Below are 10,803 nucleotides of genomic sequence, written 5' to 3'. Positions count from 1 at the left end.
AATGACAGGAAAGAGTCAAAAATGAAGCCAAGACTGCGGGCTTGATGAACCGGTTGAATAGAAGTGTCGTCGACAGAAACAGAAAAGGAATAATGAAGGGTGGGTTTAGGTGGAAAGACGAGAAGCTCAGTCTTAGACATGTTGAGCTTCAAGCGCCGAAGCCGCATCCACTGAGAGATGGCAGTCAGACAAGAAGAAACTTGCTGTTCAAGCCCCGTCGAAAGGTCAGGGGTGGAGAGATACAGCTGAGTGTCGTTGGCGTACAGATGATAGGAGAAACCAAAAGAACTGATGAGTTTACCTAGAGACAGTGTGTATAGAGAGAACAGAAGGGGACCCAAGACAATCCATAAGATTCAACTGCGAATGGTGTAAAAGTGTGAACTCTAAGAATGACACACAGGACACAAACATATCTTTATGCTTGAAAAATTACAATTAAAATGCAGTGCTTAAAATACAGCACTACTTTGCCTTGGAAGAAATTGTTGGTTAAAGACATTGTCACTGAGAAAAATGCACAGGATTGCAAAATAAAAATAAAAAATAAATTCACCTCATTTCTTTGCATTCTACTCAAAAGTAAGTCACCGCACACAAAATGCATGCCAACAAATTGTTCTCCAACCAACTTTTTGTTTTGCACATCTGCTATATTTAGAAGAAACAGCAAAAAGCAGCGCAGAACAAAATTCCAGCTTAATCATAAAATAAAACTCTAGAGCTAGACTAGATTGTTGTTTAGTTTTAAAAGATCTTACTTATTTAAGGGAAAGAGTGAACAGCAAATTGCAAGAGCATTTGAAGTCATTCCCCTGCCATGTAATAAAAGTGGTGGTGGTTGTGATGTGCCATCTATGCAAAACCACATGAACACTCTTTTGCAGATATATTCTTCCATGTTAGTACCATGCTCATAGGAAGAAATTGAATCAACTGACTAGTATCATGTGTGCAGAACTGGGATGGGCAAAACAACACAAAAAACACTTGTTTAGAAACACACTCTTTTGTGTCAGTAGCAATCCATACTGAAGGAAAGTAAATAAAATTAAATAGATAACAGCTATATCTCAGATCCATCACTTTATATGTAGCAGTAGCACCAAAACTATTCCATACAGCTAATGTAAAAATGCTGTAGTAATTTCCACCTATCCCTGTTTCATCTCCACATTTAGATGAGGAAACTGTTCTTGTCTCAAATCCACTGCACCTCTAACAGTCACCCACCTCTGCCTTCACTTACATACAGTATAAACTCAACTATAAGTCAACCTCATGTATAACTCGAGGGCAGGTTTTGTAGTCAAAATTATGGATTTTGATATGACCTCTGGACAAGTTGCGGATAAAATCTAGGAGCATGTAACAAATAATCTAAAGGATGGTGCAAAGGAAAACAATGTCAAAGAACTTACAAAATTCTAGCAGGCATAACTATTTGTGCTCAAAATAAAAGCTGGATGGATGAAAGAATAGAGTGATTCCAGGACAGATTACATTTTTGCTTTTTACCAGAGGATGATTCCTTTTTTAAAATGAGTGTTAAAGTACAGTACTTACAGTATTTAAATTGACCTGTGGATAAGTCGACTCAGGTTTTTTGGATGAATATTTAGACTAAAATATCTAGACTTATACATGGATATATACAGTAACTCTCAGTCTGGCCTCCACTGGCCCCTTCCTTCTTTGATGCTTAACCTACTGTTCCTTCTAGGGGCCATTCAGGCTTTGTTGTTTTTAGCACAACTGTGAAAACAATCTCACTGATTCCAGTTTTGTTATTCACACTATTTTTAAAAAATTAGAACCGCATATCTCTTGAGTTTTTTTGCTCACACCTGTCAGCACTGTGAATAAAGATGTATTCAATGATGTGGATGTATTTGAAAGATGTTCAAGGCATACAGAGTTTTATCCTGATTTATCCTGGGTCTATTTGCATTGGTTATGCACACAATGCAAATCTTTTAGGAAAACTCAGACCCCCCCCCAGATTGATTATCCCAGGTTTAGTAGGAATTTGCAGCCCCCTCCTCCGAAACTTAATTGGATGCATTTGAAATGCATGCGAACAGCAAAGATTCAATCTAGATTCTACTAGAATTAATTTCACAGTCTGAATAACCTCTGAATCTATCTCCACTGGTTTCCACTCTGCTCCCATCCCTGTCACTGTTGCTACATTAGCCACACTCAGGCATGTGGCAGCAGCATGAAACAGCATTTAAACAGCACCTGTGTTATTCCCTGTCTACCGTTTAGTGAAGCCACACCCTCGCAATTATAAACATAACTAAAAAAAATTAAGTTACACCACTGAAAAAGTGAAGTGATCCCTTTTTACTGTACAGTTCAATGAGACTTATTTTGGGAAATGTGTATAGGATTGCAGTTTTCTCCACTTTTTATGGCAAGCATTTACAGTATTTGTACATTATTGGGAGCGGGCAGGCTAAAAATGAAAACTAAGATTTTTGGGAAGAGGAACAATGACATAATCATGGGACACAGATAGCCTTGACTTCAGCTATCTATGCTGAAGGATATATTGGTTAAGAATTGTTGATACATCTTGAACCGATTTGTCTAGTACAGCAAATATTTATGGAGGAAAACCGAACTGTTTATTCTGCAGAAAAATACAGCCCCATGACAGCACTGCCGAAGGCATATTAGCTGGCTGCATAATCTGTCCTCTTTTGCATAGTGTTTGCCTGCCTCTAAATGCCTATTTAATTGAGCTGAAAGGACGTACACTTCATTTGTTATTATTAAACCAGGTGTTCAGTCAGCGAACCGTTTACACAATGTACAGTTTTCATATACACATCTGCGTGACTAATTTTGCAGCTAATAATGCTTTACAGCAAAATGTACAGAAAATGTCATTCTTATTTCCTTTGTCAGATAACTGCCCCAGGCCTCTTCCCAGTCTTACTTTCTTTCTCCTATATAATAATTTCTTTTAAATTGTGGGAAAGAAAAGTAGGTGAAACAATGAAGGCATTTGTACATAGTGCTCATGTGTTCACTGAAAAAGGAGTCGGCTGATGTGGCTCACATGAATTTCTAATGAATACATGTGCCTGTCTTTCAAAGATCCTAGGAAAATCTTTTGAGTCCTTCTTTTCCAAAATGTCAGGAACTCAGAACTTTGCAAATAGGAAGCCTTAATTTACAAAGTGCTCTGTAAACAACTCTGCATTATTTGTTCTAGTCTAGATTGAGGAAGTCATTAGTTTTATATCCCCTGTGAACATGCTGTGTATGTAAAGGGAATGGGATCTTACTCAAAAAGACACGACTGTGTATGTCAGCTCCTGTATTTATGAAAGCCTGCCCCCTTGTGGTCCCTGGTACAATATTGTTCTTCAAAAGTTGTTCACACAAATCACAAGACGTCCTTTGACTCACTTTTCCAGGGCCTTAAACCTAGGGCTTAAGACAACTGTAGAAATGAGAGTGCGCACTCAGAAGACATGCCATTCTGTTGCATTTTGAAAAGCTTGCATGCATCATGAATCAGCCCAGAGACAGACCACAAGGAGCTAGTTTTGCGATGTGTAAACTGTAATATATGTTAAAACATTCAGGGATAGCTGTGTTGGCCATATAACAAATGCGAACAAAAATCGATCAGTGATATCTTTATTGGCCAACCAAAATGCACAATATACTTGTTGCAAGCTTTTGAAGCTCCATGGGCTTCATGATGTGTTGTATGTAGTAGTCAGGACGGGGTTGCATTTCTAGTTCATTCAAACTGGGCCACCACAGGAGACCACAAGTGTGAAGAGAAAAACACATTGATTGATTTAAGGCACAATCCTATATTGAAGATCTAGAGGAGCTTACATATAGGCATACATATAAATGAGCTGTGTTTCTGTGTGCTTGGTGAAAAGCAAGTACATATTGTCTCACCCTTTTTGCTATTACCCTGCCCTTAGCCCTGACCACTGTTGGAGTACAGTTTTCCCTTTCCGCACTGGACCCTTCTCAAATGGAAATCTGGTTTCTGTGTAGAAAAAGTTCCCTGTTTACAACAGCTATTGTGTAGTATATCATGGACACCATGGACCTCTCTGAAGGAGGAGATAAATTAACTAAATTAATATATTTATTATATCAGTTTATTTAATTCATCTCCTCCTTTGGATAGACCCATGTTGGCTATATTATGTTATAGTGTTATAATGTTAATAATGTTAAATCGTATGTTTTTAGCTAATTGTTTTTGGAATTAATTCATATTAATGTGTATTTTTAATATGTCATTCGTGGTATTGTTTTTACTGATATGTTGTACACCACTTTGATCCTGGGAAAAGCGGTTTATAAATAAACAAATTATTATTATTATTATTATTATTATTATTATTATTATTATTATTATTATTATTATTATTCTACATTATAGCTGTAGTAGTAGGGAACTTTTTCTGGCATAGAAGCCAGATTTCCATTTGAGAAGGGTCTAGTGCAGGGAAGGAAAACAACATTCCTACAGTGGTCAAGGCTAAGAGCAGGGCAAAAGCACAGAAGGTGAGACCATATGTAATTCTTACTTTTCATCCAGCATACAGAAACACAGCTCATTTAAATGTATGCCTATTTCAGAGCAAACCTCAGAGTGAGACTTTCCTAGGCTGTAAACCAGTGCAAAGGCTGGTGCAGCTCCTTTCTTTATACGTACTTCTAACATTTTGGCTATCTGGGTGTGAACGTTTATTTTTCCTGATAAACTCCCCAGGGGTATTTCTTTCTGGATTATATGGGACTGACTATAATTTAATATTGCAAATACAATTGCACTTCAAGTCTCAATATGTGCCTACTCGTAATAATAATGCAACAAATTGTATATTAAACTTGTAACATATGCGCTGTCACTGAAGTTTCATGCATCCAATGAGGTGCCAGTGCTGCATTTAATAGTGAGTGAGCTGCTCAATATTATTGCAACTTTTGTAACCTTAAAGTCCCAATAAAACATATAACAGAAACAAATGCAACACAAGAATTGCAATGAAAATAATTTATCCTTTTGTTCCCTTCTAAATACTTAACTGAAAATGTGTGTGTGCACATGCCTTTGTATGCATGCAATGTGCCTTCAAATTGCCTGTTGACTTATAGTAGCCCTATGGATTTTTCATAGGGCTTTCTTAGGCAAGGAATACTCAGAGGTGGTTTTGCCAGTTCCCTCATCTCAGATACAGCCTACAGAACCTGGTATTTGTTGTGGGTCTCTCATCCATGTATTCACCTTGGCTGACCCTGCTTAGCTTCCAAGATCAGACAAGATCTGGTGCCTTTAGAGCAGCAATTCCCAACCTGTGCTGCACGGCCGCTGCAGGAAAATGAAAGAAATAAAAACGATCTATCCCATCTTCCCTCCCTCCTTCCGTAACACTATTCCTAACACCACCATAAAAATTAATTCTAAAATGGGCTCTGTGAATCAAAAAGTCTGGGAACCCCTGCTTTAGAGTATTTAGGCTCTACAACTAAAAATACTACTGTCATGCTCAAAGCGCTAGAGATTGAAATTAGAAAACGATTCCTTAATATTAAATTGCTATCTCTCAAAGAAGCCTTTTAGGTGAAACTAGCTGAGAAAAAAAATGCTATTGCCAAACTAGGAGGAAGTAGATGCCAATAAAAAAAATTCCATTTTGCTGGTCCCATGAGAAACAGGCATTTTTACATCTATCTATGGAATGTTTAGATCAGATTAGGTTTCTTTCATCGAATCATAGATTTGGAAGAGACCACAAGGACCATTCAGTCCAGCCTCCTGCAATGCTTGAACTCATAATCGAAGCACATACACTTCTTTACTAGAAAATGGTTGTCTATTTGATTGTTGACATGACATGTGTTCTGTTTTCCTTTTCATTCTATAATGACATATAAAGTGGATGAATGTAGACATTCTGGTTGGATCCTATTGCAGTGATAAGCACTATAACTATGTTTGTGGGTATATAAGAGCCAAAAGATCTGTAATTTCTTTACTAGGGAACTTATCACACTAGATGAATCCCGCTCAGAAATGGGATTTAAAAGTAGAAAAAAACGGCAAATGTGGGAGGTTTTTCAGACAATGTTTCTCCCAAGCAGAAATAATGTGAAAATAAAGTGAACAGAAAGTGGACAAAAATGACATCATTTTTATACATTTTCCATTCTCCTTATTTTTGTGTTATTTCTGTTTGGGAGAAATGCTTCTGAAGCTTGGCTAACAGTCAGGAATTCTGGGAGCTGAAGTCCAAAACATCTGGAGGACCAAAGTCTGGGAATCACTATGAACAAGAGCAAGGTTCATTTAGGAGTTAGAAAGGAGATTTGTAATCAGCCTAATTTTAGTTGCAATTATGTTGCGATTATGTGTTGTATAACTAATTGGAGTTAAATCAGTAACAATAAAAATTAAGCCTTGAAACCCTGTAATCATAGCTTCTGCGTATAAAGTAATCATGTTCTGTATGCCCTTCTGTTTAATAAATAATTTGTAATATGTGTGCATGTCTCTTGGAATGCTACAAGAATGCTATGAAGTTCAGACACGTGGTATCTGTAGTGGCAATGTTCAGTAGCGGTGTTGAATTTCGGGGATTTGTGGTTGGGTGAGTGTAGAACACCATTCACAATGCATTAAAAATTGAGATGTCACAGAGTGTGGCAGTAGCTGGCATTATAAGGGTCCCACATAGGTGGTTTCCAATGTGGAGGAAATAAGTGAGTAAAGTCTCCCTCACAGGGACTATGAAGACATTTAGAAGAGCCCCACAGCTGATGGTAGTGAATGGGATGAAGGGAACGGTATCTACAACTGGTGAAATAGCACAAGGATTGGGAGAAAGTCCTTTCACTGTTTGCATCTTTCTGAATTCTATAACTCCCACAAGGGTTGCTTACTGTTCATATGTGTGTGTACATGCTTTCAGCCTCAGAGGAAGGCATTGGTAAATCTCTTTGGAACAAATCTTGCCAAGAAAACCCCATAACAGGTTTGCCTTAGGTTGCCATAAGTTGGAAATGAATTGAAGGCACACAACAACAACAAATGTGCCTTCAAATCATCTGCCAACATATAGCACCCTCACAAATGTTTTCTTGTCCATAGAAATCAGAGACATAGCCGTGTTAGTCTGGAATTTGTTGTTGTGTGCCTTCAAATTATTTCCGAGTTATGGCAACCCCAAGGCAGACCTGTCATGGGGTTTTCTTGGCAAGTTTCTTCAGAGGGGGTTTGCTATTGCCATCCACTGAGGCTGAGAGAGTGTGACTTGCCCAGGGTCAGATGGGATTTCCACAGCTGAGCTGGGAATCGAACGCTGGTCTCCAGAGAGCTAGTCCAACGCTCAAACCACTACACCAGGCTGGCTCTCATAATGGAGTTAGTCTGGAAAATCTGTAAGCAAAGGGATCTTGTAGCACCTCTGAGACTCAGTGAAAGACAAAGCACAATCTTTTTTTAATTATTAAATTTTTATCAAATAACAAACGTATACACAATAGAAATAACAACAAAAAGAATTTCCACCCAATAATACATCCTTTCGAAGTTGTAAAACGATCCAGATCATTTTGCCACAGTCAGGTGGTCAGTGTCCAAGAAGTCCTTCCAAAAACCAACTTGGTGCAAAGGTGGAGCAAAATGAGATATATTGTTACTGACATAATCAGTAAAAACAGACCAATCCTCAATGAATGTGTGTTCCCTTTTTTGGTCGGATCTGTTCTTGAAGGAATATGAAAGATGTTCTGACAGCCATGTGTCCCAGACCTTTTCCCACCAGTTTTCAAGTAACAAATTCCCCGTCTTCCAGCATCTTGCAATTTCAGTTCTAGCTGCAGAAATTAGGAATATGATCAATCTCCAGTGTTTTAGATGACTGTTGACTTTGCTGAAGATTTATAACAATAATAAGGCTGGACAAAATTTCACTGGTTGTTTTATAATGTCACATATCTGCATCAGTATTGCATTCCAAAAAAGCATTGGTAGACATTGCATAATCTTTCATAGATTGGGTCTGCTTCCTCAGATGCATTTTTCCCCATAGGGTTTTCTTAAGCAAATGATACTCAGAGGTGGTTTTTGCCAGTTCCTTCCTATGAAACAGAGCCTACAGCTCCTGGTACAGTATTTGCTGGTGGTACTAACTAGGGCTGACCCTGCTTAGTTTCAGGCTCTCATGACTTTAGGATATTTATTCCTAGGCTTTTTGTGTCAATTCTTTCAGGGCCTCTGAAGAAGTGGACTGACATCCACACAAAAGCTCATGTTGAAACAAATAAAGGTGTTCTTAGATTCCTGCCTCTCCCTTATTTTTCCTCCTTTTTTATGCAATCCTTGCAGAGGCGGAGTGAAGTCCCAAACACACAGTCTGACATCTGACTTTCACTGTGGCTTCTTCGCCACACCAGTCTCTGCTCTAATCTCTGTGGGCCAAAGTTGGTCGCCCACACATGCATAGCCAAAGAAACACCCTTTTGTTCAACCCCTATAAAAATGTTGCTGGTCTTGCGCCCCTCATAAATGTCCTGGCAATGAATGCCACATGTTAAGGATGGGTTACGTGTTTTGTGGGGAAAGCCAAACATTAAAAAACCCTGACATTTTGGGATATATTTTTTCAAAAGTCACTCTGTTCAGAGGAGTTGTTGTTGTTGTTGTGTATCTTCAAATCCTTTTGGACTCATGTGGCAACCCCACCATGGGGTTTTCTTGACAAGGTTTGTTCAGAGGGGATTTGCCATTGTCATCCTCTGAGGATGAGAGAGTGTGGGCAAGACTGCCACTATCTATCTATCTATCTATCTATCTATCTATCTATCTATCTATCTGTGCTGAGCAAATCTGGTGGATCTTGTAGAGTCAAAGACCTTCACAGCCGGCATCCATAGCTTTTTGTGGTTTTTTTTGGAATATGTGGCCATTTTCTGGAAGAGTTTATTCCTGACGTTTCAGCAGCATCTGTGAAACGTCAGAAATAAACTCTTCCAGAACATGGCCACATAGTCCCAAAAACCCACAAAAACTGGTGGATCTTATTTGTGGGAAGTGATCTTGAATAGATGCCCTGTTTTTCATTTTGTTCAGGAGCCACAGGGCGGGGGACATTTAATCTTATTGCTTGTTATAACAAGGCCAATGTTTGTGCTGTGTTTGCTGAACACAGCCACGCCTTTTCAGAGACTGGGATACATTATATGTTTTTACTCCCCAGGGTTTTAAATGCCAACAAAATAAATATTTAGGTTGAACCTGCACTAGGTCTCCATATATTTCAGCCCTATAAAGACCGGGCATTGCCAGGGCCCACTAGCCCTCCTTATTTCTCCCCAAAGAAGCTTCCACTGGAGCTTCCAAAGCTTGCAACATGTATTTTGTGCATTTTGATTGAATTCAAAGATATAGCCGTGTTAGTCTGTAGAATCAGTATGTAGAGAGGTCTTGTAGCACCTTTGAGACTCCCAGAAAGAAAGAAGTTGGCAGCATGAGCTTTCCTAGACTAAAATCTATTTCCTCAGATGCATTTGGTCAAAGGAGGAAATAGACTTTAGTCTAGGAAAACTCATGCTGCCAACTTCTTTCTTCCTGTGAGTCTCAAAAGTGTTACAAGATCTGTCTCTACTTTGTGCATTTTGATTGGCCTCATAAAGGCATCACTGTTTTGTGGATTTTGGAGGTCACTGTATTTTTCTATCTGTCCAATGCAACTACTGCTCTAAATATGTATTCTTACTCCTGTGTTTTTATTTGTAGTGATTTGGGACTATGGTCCAAAACACACTGAAAAAATAATCCAGTCTGAGACCGCTTTAACTGCCCCTGGCCCAGTGCTGTGGAATCCTGGGAATTGTAATTTATTGTGACCCCAGAGCTTTCTCTGACAGAGAAGGCCTAACTGTCTGACAAAACAGCTCTCTGGACTCCCTAGCACTGAGACAGGGCAGTTAAATCGGGCTCAAAACTGGATTGTTTCTGCAGCAAGTTTTGGGCCTATATGACTCTGGGGACCGGGGTTCGAATCTCTGCTCTGCCATAGAACATTATTTATTTAAACAGGCCTTTTAAGATTTTGTAGGCTTGGTCTTTATTGGGTAGGGGGAGATGAGGGGTTGGTTTTAGATTATTATTATTAACTTTGTATGTTTAAAACTTTTATATTTGTAATTTTTAAATATTTTCCCCCAATTTTAATTCTACTATTTTAATTGCTGTTTTATATGTGTTGTTAGCTGCCTTGGGGTCCCACTTATTTATTTATTTATATTTATATTTTATTTATTTTATTTTTATTTTTGATCCTGCCTTTCTCTTAGGATAAAACAGATAAAATAAAATAAAACAGAAACCCCCTGAGGTGACCTTAGGGCAAGTAGTCACACTCTCTCAGCCTCAGGGGAAAAGCCATAGAAACATGTCAAGAAAGGAAAGCCTTATGAGAAGAAGGCCCACAACAACAATAACAACAAAAAACCCCAAGACCAATCCCCGTTGCCAGGGGCAACCGAGACTTCTCTGCCCTCACCTAAGATGGCGGCGGGGCAACCAAGACTTCACTGCCCTCAGTTAAGATGGCGGCGCCCATTCGCTGTAGCCGAGGCGCCGCTCTACCTGCCTGCCGCCCTCCCGCTCTCTATGGTCGCCGTGGAGGACTGTGGGCGGAGAGTCCCGTGATGACGGCGGCGGAGAGGGAGAGAAGGAGAGCGAGACGGAGGGCTAGAGCGGCCGAGGCGGCTGGGGATGGCGGACGGTAAGGAGAGCAGGAGCAG

The 10,803-nt window shown here is 39.4% G+C and overlaps 1 protein-coding gene across 1 annotated transcript in view; it reads left to right on the top strand.

Annotated features, from left to right (window-relative positions):
• Window positions 1-10,718: 10,718 nt before the first annotated feature.
• Window positions 10,719-10,803, top strand: part of SHOC2 (SHOC2 leucine rich repeat scaffold protein) — a 71,027-nt gene continuing 70,942 nt past the window's right edge. Inside the window, exon 1 of the mRNA XM_042458614.1 lies at window positions 10,719-10,784. The gene's annotated coding sequence lies outside the window, so the exon portion shown is untranslated. The remainder of the gene's footprint in view (window positions 10,785-10,803) is intronic.

This window comes from Sceloporus undulatus, chromosome 3, assembly GCF_019175285.1.
Source record: "Sceloporus undulatus isolate JIND9_A2432 ecotype Alabama chromosome 3, SceUnd_v1.1, whole genome shotgun sequence".
In the NCBI taxonomy this organism is placed as follows: domain Eukaryota; kingdom Metazoa; phylum Chordata; class Lepidosauria; order Squamata; family Phrynosomatidae; genus Sceloporus; species Sceloporus undulatus.
This window is presented reverse-complemented; position numbering and strand designations above follow the sequence as displayed.